This window comes from Myotis daubentonii, chromosome 3, assembly GCF_963259705.1.
Source record: "Myotis daubentonii chromosome 3, mMyoDau2.1, whole genome shotgun sequence".
NCBI lineage: Eukaryota > Metazoa > Chordata > Mammalia > Chiroptera > Vespertilionidae > Myotis > Myotis daubentonii.
This window is the reverse complement of record NC_081842.1, coordinates 109581121-109592024: the sequence shown is the minus strand read 5'-3', so window position 1 is coordinate 109592024 and position 10904 is coordinate 109581121. Positions and strand designations below refer to the sequence as shown.

The 10904-nt window shown below is 37.4% G+C and overlaps 1 pseudogene; it reads left to right on the top strand.

The window, feature by feature from the left end:
• Nucleotides 1-5845: 5845 nt before the first annotated feature.
• On the top strand, nt 5846-6125 carry LOC132229353 (barrier-to-autointegration factor-like; annotated as a pseudogene).
• The last annotated feature ends 4779 nt before the right edge of the window (nt 6126-10904 follow it).

Below are 10904 nucleotides of genomic sequence, written 5' to 3'. Positions count from 1 at the left end.
AGGACTTAAACATAAGATGGGAAGCCATAAAAATCTTGAGGAACCCACAGGTAACAATATCTCAGACATATGCTGAAATAATATCTTTAATGATACAGCTCCTAGGGCAAAGGAAACTAAAGAGAAAATAAACAAATAGGACTACATGAAAATAAAATGCTTCTGTGCAGCAAAAGAAACCATCAACAAAACAATAAGAAAGCCAACTCCATGGGAGATCATATTTGCCAGTGTTATCACGAATAAGGGTTTAATCTCCAACATTTACAGGGAACTCAGACAACTTAACAAAAGGAAGATAAACAATCCAATGAAAAAGTGGGCAATGAACCTTAATAGATACTTTTTAGAAGAGGACATAAGGAAGGCCAAGGGACATATGAAAACATGCTGAAAGTAACTAATCATCTGAGAGATGCAAATCAAAATGACAATGTGGTACCAGCTCAAATCTGTCAGAATGGCTATCATCAACAAATCAACAAATGACAAAAGCTGGCAAGGATCTGGAGAAAAAGGAACCCTGATGCACTGCTGGTGGGAATACAGACAGGTGCAGCCACTGTGGAGAACAGTATGGAGTTTCCTCATAAAACTACAAATGGAACTCCCATTTGAACCAGTGATCCCACTTCTAGGAATATATTCCAAGAAACTAGAAACACCAATTAGAAAGGATATATGCACCCCTATGTTCATAGCAGCCCAATTCACCATAGCTAAGATTTGGAAACAACCTAAGTGCCCATCAGCAGATGAGTGGATTAGAATACTGTGGTATATTTACACAATGGAATACTAAACTGTGGTAAATAGGAATTCTGACCATTTACAACAGCATGGTTGGAACTGGAGAATATTATGCTAAGCGAAATAAGCCAGTCAGAGAAAGATAAATATCACATGATCTCACTCATATCCTAATATATAAAAAGCCAGGGGCCATCATAACCTAAACCACCAGATGGATGACCAAACAGCAGGCTGCGTGGGGCGACCAGGTTGGCAGGGGGGTTAGTGTTGGACGACCAAACAACTGAACAGCAGGCTTTGTGGGGCAACCAGGCCGACAGGGGGGGCAGTTGAGGGTAACCAGGCTGTTGGGGGGTACAGATGGGGGTGACCAGGCTGGCAGCAGGGCAGTAGGGGGAGACCAGGCTGGCATGAGGGGCTGTTTGGGGTGACCTGGCTGGCAGGAGGTGGCAGTTAGGGGCAATCAGCCTGGTAGGCAGAGGAAGTTAGGGGTGATCAGGCTGGCAGCGGGGGATGTTAGGGGTGATCATGCAGGATGGCAGGTGTGCAGTTAGGAGCCAGTGGTCCCAGGTAGTGAGAGAGATGTCCGACTGCTAGTTTAGGCTCTATCTCCAGGATCAGGGCTAAACCACAGTCGGACATCCCACGAGGGGTCCCGGATTGGAGCGGGGGTAGACTGGGCTGACGTGAAACGCTCCCCTCCATGCACGAATTTTGTGCACCAGGCCTCTAGTATGGAATATAATGAACAACATAAACTGATGAACAAAAACAGATCCAGAGACAGAAAAGCATCGGTCAGACAGTCAAACCTCAGACTGAAGGTAGCAGAGGGTGGGGGTAAGGGGAAGAGATCAACCAAAGGACTTGTATGCATCCAATGGACACAGACACTAAGGGTTGAAGGCACAAGCGGGGGTGGGGGCAATGGGAGGATAAGGACACATATGTAATGTCTTAATCAACAAAGAGAATAAAGTAAACCCCATAAATAAGTAAATTATATGGTTTGTAATCATGTAATAATTCTCAAATGAAATAGAACAGCAAAAGCAATTTGAGGTGCTGAGGGATGAAAAACATTACAATTTTAAGTAGGATGGCCAGAATAGAACTGATTGAAAAGGTGACAGGCAAATACTCAAAAGAAGTGAGGAAATTTATCTGTTGGCTATTTGGAAAAGAGTATTCCAATTATGGACAATTGTTGGAAAAATCCTCAACAAAATTCTAGCAAATCAGATCCAGCATTACATCAGAAAGATCATACACCATGACCAAATAGGATTTCCCCAGGGATGCAAGGAGCACCCAAATATGCAGAAGCACCCAAATATGCAGAATATGTGTAATGACCCTTGGATGGAGTGTATGTGACATGTTCCATGATGATCAAAGAGGCCAATAGATAAGGAACAGAGTGAGCAAAGGGAAGAGAAGTAGGTGTTGAGCTCTGAGGGACCATAGTGTATGGAGCCTTGTAAGACATGTAAAAACTTTAGCTTTTATTCTGATTAAAAGGGAAAGACATTGAAGCTCTTTGAGCGACATGATCTGATTTAGTATTTTAAGGGATTCCTTTGGCTGCTTGGACAAAAGCAAGAGCAAGAAACTGATGAGAGGCAAATTTAACAACTGAAGAAATTGTTGATTCTTTGTTATGTTTGCTTTAAATGATTTCCTCCCTTAGAATTTCCCCATATCAGGTAGCCACCATAGGTAGAAAGTGGTTACTTCTTTGTTGGCAAAAATTTGATAAGTGATTCTCATGTACAGCCAACTATGAATGCTAGTTACTGGACTACACATTTGAAACTCTAAAACTCATCTTCTACATATGATTTCCAAAATTATCCCAGCCATTTTCATTTATCTCCAGGCAAATTGGAAGGAAAGAGAAACAGCATATCCAAGGCTAGTGCCTTGTAAGCAGTAGTTTCACACCACCACTTCACTTCTTTTTCACATTTTACCTGTGGAAAAAATACATCTTTTGTTGATATCTAGTCACAGAGGAAGCAGGGAATATAGTTGACTTGGGCATCTATGGAGACAATGTGTGTTATGGAGAAGAGCAAATAAAAGTGTTTTTCATACTATCTCAATGTTGCAGAGGGGGAAGTTAAGTTTGGGAAAGACTTGATTAGGATCCATTCTTTTTGGCGCCTCTAGTCCAGCCAGTTATAGATAAAACTGAAGTCTAAAAAAGGTGAGAAACTGAAGCACCTGAGTTATAAAAATTCTGAATCAATTTCGTATCCACTCTGTGTCAAAGCAATATTTGAAGGGAAATCCATTGAGTATGAACATAAGAATTTCCTCAATGGATTGAACGCGTAGTTTCTAAGCTGACACTGATACAAGAAACCTGAGTATGAGAAGGAAATGGGAGAGGCCAATAAGAGAGTGTCCTGCTCTAGTGATAACTTTGGCATACATAACCTATTCAATCTCCCCTCTATTTGATGGAATGTAGTGGGTTGGAAATAGAGCACCAGGGTCTGAATCTGCTGCTAGGGTTGTATATTACAAAGAAGGCTAGAGAGTTCATGTGCAATCATTGGATGTCATGATAGTAGTAACAAGAAAATTGGATGCTGGTACAGAGAATGCCACACCAGATGAATAATAGAACTCCCTACATTTTTTCTACACACAACAAGCACAATGTGGCAGCAAGTAAAGGAGGAAAGAAAACATGAAAAAGGAAAATGATTTTTCATTTTGGAATAGCCAGCGTGAGGTACAATTAAGAGAAATCTCACAATCCCAAACTCTTAACTGTTTTGTTTAAATCTATGATTGCAACACTTATTTCCTTAATCAGGAAGATTAATTAACTTTCCCAAGGTCACACAGTTTCAGATCAAGAGTGGCAACTTCATCAGACTTTGTTATTTAATCTTGCTTAATTGGATTTACAATCTAACTTTACTTGAGTCTATAAATTATTTACTCAACTAGACGTTAGTTATGTTGACTGCAAGGACTCCAAACATTACTGTTCACAACAATTATTTTTATATAATGTGCTCAAAGAATGTTCATTAAATAAATGCTAAAATGAATAATGTATAAAGAAGTTCCACTCCTCTTCATACCAACTATAATATATCATTTTATAACTCACACTATTTTAAAAGAATAGCATATCGAATTGTGGGAACATTTAGAAATGTTTCCCTCAGGAGTAGTGAGGTTATTTTTTGGGGGAGGATTTATTTCTCAGCACATATTTTCCCATTGATTCATAACCCTTTAAAAGTAACTTCTCTTATCTTCAGCTGAGTGAAAAATGTCTCGATTAGAACTAAAAGGGTTCAATTCTCCTAATATAACTGTTTATAACACCTGCTTGTCATTAATTTTTCTTATTAAATTGTAACAGGTGAGGCAGGCTGGAAGCTTGGTAGCATTACTGAAAAGTGACAGGCCAATTCCCAGTCTAAATCCCAAAATACATAGGGTGTGGAAAAGCTAAGGACTCCTGGGATCACAAATGAATATTATGATGGTCTATGACACTAGTCATCTCATGTGACACACAGTGATGGTGCTTCAGAATATTTTCTGGCATTTAAGATATAGCTTTTTATGGAGAGATATTCCAGTCTCAAATGGATTGAGATGGGAGTGGGAAAGGGAGTTGTTGTTTTTTTCACAAATATAAACAGGTCATTTAATTATGATGTTCAACATTGTTTTGTTATAACATTGATAAGATGCTGTAGAAACTCAACTCTTGTTTATATCAATTAGTCTACGCTAAAATTGGCTTCATTAAATGTCATTTAATGTTATAGAACCTATTGACATTAAGTTGGGACTTACTGTACTCCTAATATACAGAAGAGTGGCAGGAACATAGTAAGTGACCAATAAAATCTGTTGGCTTAATGTCCAAATCACATGTGATCACTTCTGTCCATGGAAGGGTCTTGGAAGGTAGGAATGGAGAGGGTCAGCATGGTTATTTGTGGTATAGCTTAGAACCTAAAATTTAAACATGCCCAGGCCATACAATCTACCTGAAATCATCACCCCTATTTTGACAGCCAGCCTCCCCTAAACCCTTTTGACACCATTTCATCAATCTAGGTCCAGATAACATTCCACAATTCTATGGATGACATTCAAATTTATTCATCAGAATGTGATTTTTTGGGATCTTTTTTTAGTTTTTTTTCAGGAGTTATGCTGTCTGTGGAATGTAGCATTTAACATATTTTATTCTTGGCTTAAGGTTTTATCTTTTAGCCTTATTTCCCTAGCTTGACCCAATTCCTATTCTTACCTCTTTACATACCAATAAACCAAGCAAGAAATCATTAATTAATAACTCCTTACTCTAATAATTGGTCAAACTATATTATTCATTGTAGAAATGTATATTTTTAAAATTTATTTCTTCATTTTGTGACAGGGAAATACATGTAATAGAATAATAAAAATGTCAGTGCTTTTAAAGCATACTAGTAAGACTATTGCTTTAAACAAAAAGGCAAACAAAACATCTATCATCCTATATAATCCTATATAATAAAAGGCTAATATGCAAATTGTCCTCTCTACCAGGAGTTCATCTGGGAGTTAAACCAGGGGGTGGCCCCTCCCCTCAGCCAGCCCCACCTCCAGTTTCCCCCCCTTCCACTTTGACCTGGGAGCAAGGCCAGCCAGACCCCACCCATGCACAAATAGGAAAAAATAAAGGTGCAAAAAACATACCCTTTTACTCACAAACCTAGCTGGATGGAATGTCAATTTTTTTTTCCTGTCTCAGGTTAATTTGTACAAATAGCACAGAAGGACACCAGCCCCAGGCCAACAGCAGCCCAGGGATCACACCAGTTCTTCTGTCCTTATATCATCAGACAGAGGCCTCTACTCTGGAGCCTCATTGGGGCCTGGGCACCTTTGGAAGCCTGAGCCTGTAGAATGTTAACTGTAAAATATTTCTTAGCATTCTATTTCCATCAAAATTGACTTATGAAATTGTAGTAATGCAGGGGCTGGCGGGGCGCGATAAGTGCCCAGGCATGGACCTGGAAGGGCAGGGAACAGGTGTGCCAGCTCCGGCCTGTGCCTATTAATCCTGATCAAGATGACAATCTCCCAGAAGCACTGAGAGCTCATGGCAGAGCCCATGGGGGAAAAGCCATTGGAGAGCCTTCCAGGATTGGTGAAGTCCTGAGCATGAAGCTGGAGGAAAGGGCCTTTGTAACAAGGCTTATGTGGTCCTTAGCCAGTTTCTGGTGCTAAAGAAAGATGAAGACCTCTTCCAGGAATGGCTAAAGGACACATGTGGCGCCAATGCCAAGCAGTCCTGGGACTGCTTTAGGTGCCTTTGAGAGTGGTGTGACACCTTCTTGTGATGCTCTCTGGGAGCCCCCAATCCCTAACACCAGCCTGAGTCTTCAGAGTTTGCAGCTGAGTGATAGGCTACTCCCTTGTCCTCTACAAAGGAAATGATTGCTGTCTACTCATCACCAATGTCCTCCTGGTCTTTACGGGAGTTCTCTCCCCTCACCATTTCAACTTTTTTGGAATTCTCACTCTTGCATGCATCTCCTTTTTCTGTCCCCTGCCAATTTCAGGTCAATAATCAGCTTTTCTGAGTGGATTTCTGGTCCCTACCCTCACCCCCACTCTCATCTCTGATCTGTTTAATGACATTGGCTTCTCTTTTGGCAAAACAGTCACTGTCCATATATTCTTTTTTAAATCAATAAAGTCAGTAGCCTTCCAAAAAAAAGAGAGAAATTATAGTAATGATAAATGAAATCTTTTAGATTCAAAGATAAAATGTTAGCCCTAACCAGTTTGGCTCAGTGGATAGAGCGTCAGCCTGAGAAGGAAGGGTCCTGGGTTCAATTCCGGTCAAGGGCATGTATCTAGGTTGCGGGCACATCCCTAGTAGGTGGTGTGCAGGAGGCAGCTGATCGATGTTTCTCTCTCATTGATGTTTCTAACTCTCTATCCTTCTCCCTTCCTCTCTGTAAAAAATCAATAAAATATATTTTAAAAATATGTTAAATGGTACCTACCAAGTCCCTATGTTTCTACATTGACACAGTTTCTCTATACTCACCATCTTTGTAGATACCAGAAGTAGAAGTTCTTCAGTAAGAAAGTAATTAGCCATATTTATAAACATTTGACTTTCAAATTATTAGTCAACAATTTTATATGCAAAAACAATTTCTCATATCAAAGTTTTAAACTAGTTACATAGATCAAGCACTTTGCATTAGGAAATAAAATACTATATTAAGCAAAACCTAGTGTACCTGAAAAGTATTGGTCCTATTCATTAGAATACTTCTTAAGTGACACAATGCTGAATCCCTGACAAAAGTATTAGTATTTGATCCCATAATTTTTCCATTGACAATCCATCCTTTGTTAATCTGAAACTACATCTGGTATTTGGTTATTCATTTTGAACTGGTGATCTTGAATTTTTTTTTAGTTGTACATCCTTTTCTTTATAAATGTTGAAGTGTATACTCCCAAAATATGTATTTTTAAAATTAAAATACATGTACTTTTATATGTAATAGAACATATACTTCATAAAGCCTACAAAAATAAATATAATGAAATATAACTTTTATTTATGTCTATTTTCACTTAAAAGAGTTGACTTGCAGAAGTGCTGTTACATGTACCCTACTTTAAAAACTGATCTAAATACTCTGATATTCATAATAGTAACTATATATGGGAAAAAAGACACAGGTTAGTAACTTGTGTGAAGAAAATACTAGATACTTCAATGAGGAATGGTGGCAGTAGTGACTAGAAAAATAAAGACATAACAGTGGTGTAATGATTAACAATACATAACCCTAAGATGTCCTAGGATCAAGATTTCTTATCCTGCTTTGTCAAAATGATCACACGATTCTATGGGGGTGATGTGTGTGTTTTCATATAATGAATTTTCGAAGATCTCCCAATGTAAAAGTTTAATTCAAAAAAATGGCCAATTCTCTTCTAATGACACTGTGAGAAACACACTGAGTTCCAGCTTCATTTGCCTTCTGTGCCTTTGTAGTGCTTCATGATGTATCATAACAACATAATTTAAGTATAGCCTTGGCTGAGAATTTCCTCATTTATTTTTCAGAAGTAATGCTTTAAAAAATGCTTCCATCACATATTTCTATATTGAGATACTTAACTAAATCCAGAGGCATTCTTGCTTTTCAAGAAAATACGAATTTTGTCCTATTTAAACATGTACCCAGAATTGTTACTATAAATTATCTTGCCTTTTGTCACTAAATACACAGATATAAACACACACACATTTCAATAGAGATATTATTTTAGAAATTGACTCTAACAATACTTAGGCACTTTAAAATTTTTTAAATTAATGAATTATATTTCTTTGAAGCCATTAAGTCCACATTATGAATACAGCCAGTAGAGAACAATATTTTGTACACACATTGGAAAGGCAAAATAAAGGTGTTTATAAAATAAAATTGAAGAATTTTTGTTTCCTAAGATTAATGACAAGCAAATACCCCATTACTGACAATTAGGTATACAAATTTCCATTTAGAAAAAGAGGCCTGACAGCACATATAAGTGACTATTTAGATACCTCACATGTAATTATCTTCAGAGGTAGTAGATTGCTGCTCCAGAGAAGAGAGTTCTGAAACAGGTCAGTCCCCAGCAGGCACCTGGGCATTATGGGGGTACCAGAGTGTCTCTCCATCACTGAGAAATGTTCTAGGAATATTTGAACACCAGGGGAGAGAGTTTTCTTAATGTGACAAAAAAAAATTCTTCTTCCTGATCCTCCTATATCATCATCCCAATAACATGACCACTTGCTATTTTACTTTCTGTCTATGTAACCTCATGCACAGCTAGGAAATAATGATTTAGGACTTGAAATTCAAAACATAATGGTGTTCCTTTTTTCATTCCTCATTTTTCTCAACACCCCTGCAGAGCTGATGCAAGGACTGAGTTCCCTTTGAAGTCAGCTTGCATCATCTTTGATGGGGTATAAAGCAATAGGAGATACTGACTGCAGTTTCGAGTATCTCAATTCCCATCTCAGATGATGCCGACACATTTGTCATTAAATGCATGCCGTGAATAAATCCTTGGAAAAATTGCCAAGCAGTTAAAATTGGCAGGTATAGTCTACACATTTCTACTATAAAATAATAGAAAAGAAAAATGTTAGCCTGTTTGAAGCATTTTATTTCATATTCTACTTAGGTTATTCTTATTGTGGGTGAATTTATAGAGTATTATTGTTACTTGGTTTACTTTTTCTAAGACTTTTAATACTTTGTAAAAAGTTATGTTAAACATATATTTAGATACCAAAAATATTTGAGAACTTGAAGGATGATGTTCTTTGTTTACGTAGGAGTAAAATAGATATTCGCTTTGCAATATACTTTGCTCTCAGCAATAATTATTTGTCACAGACTGGAGAGTAATTTGGAGATAAAGGAAGAGCAAGGCCTTTGTGAAATTCTGTCTGCACTTGTAGGCATCGCTGCAGATCAGTAAGCTTTGGTTCTCATCTTCTGTTCAGCACATGGAAAAATTGCACTTCTCTGTCCCACTGATAATGGTTTTTATCCATGTGACAGGTTATGGCCAGTGAACTCTGAACAGAGGGGCTGGGTGAAGCATTGGATTACTTGAACACTCTTCTTGCTCCTCTGTAGAGATGACTATGGAAGTATGTACGCCACAGAACAAGGTGCACTAACTCCAAGTAAACTCAGGAACTAAGGTGTTGTGGAAAGTGACCAAGGAGACTGCAGTGGACTTCTCTGATCAAAAATTTAATTTTTATTATATCAAATAATTGAGATTTTAGTGTTACTCATTACAGCAGCACACCCTGGCCTATCCAGATTGACACACACACACACATATAAACTTTTATATGTGAACTTTTAAATATATGTATACAAACATTTAAAGAAAAAAAAACCTTAGTGATTAAAAACAACTCAAAATGAAAGACACCAAAAATTGTTTTTGAAATTCAATTGATCCTTTAACAATGTAGCTGTTAAGGACACCAACACTCCCAACTCCACACCCACAGTCAAACATCCACATATAACTTTTGACTATCCAGAAACTTAGTTTTTCCTCAGTATTAGTGGGAAGTTGATTCCAGGACCTTATACAGATACCAAAATCCATGAATGCTCAAGTCTCCTATATAAAATGGCATTAATCAATGCATATAGTTGGCCCTTCACATCCACAGATTCCAAACCACAGATCAAAAAACAAACATGCATTTATTGACAGGCATTTAAAACAACTGTGTATAAGTGAAGCTGTGTAGTTCAAATCCATGCTGTTCAAAGGTCAACTGTCCTCCACATTTTTGTCATTCCCATTGAATATACTATCTATAGCTCTGCAGTAAATGTCTCTAAGAGTTCTGTAAACACATTCTACTCTTATTAGGATAATCACATTAATTTATGTTGCCCTTCTGAAGTTTGAGTTTTCAAAATCATTATAGTTTTATAATGATTTGGAATAAATTTTGATTGTTGGGGAAAATTTCAAATGAGACTAGTAGGTAACAACTTTATAGGAATTTTAAAGAGCATAGTTTATTTTAGAGAATGTCTAGGTGCTCTGGGAGCTGGATCATAGGTTATAAGAAGGCTGGGAGTAAAGAGGAGGATTGTGGCAGAAAAATGTATAGATAATTTTTTCCTGTGTTACCGTACGTCTGTATGTCACAAGATATTATGTTCCATTATTAAGTTCTACATCATTTCCATTGAAAACAAAATCTAAAGCCAAAGAGGAAAATACTGACTACCAGAAACATAAGATTCTCAGAGGGCTTAGCAAACTGCTGAATTGCAGACAGACATGTTAGTTTCCTTTGAGTCAGTAATTTAAATCTCTCGCCTTATTTTTCCATCTGATTTTCAGTAGGTCACTCTTAAGTCAAATTTAATTTTATGTGGTTGAAGTGGGAGAGCCAAAATGAAATTGCATACTATAGTGGGAAAAATTAACCTACTTTTAATAACCCCTTTGAAAGACACTTGGAAAACTTAACTTACTTTTATAGTTGAGTATCTGAAGAATGAATTATTATACCCTTGTCAAATACTAAATAGCATGCT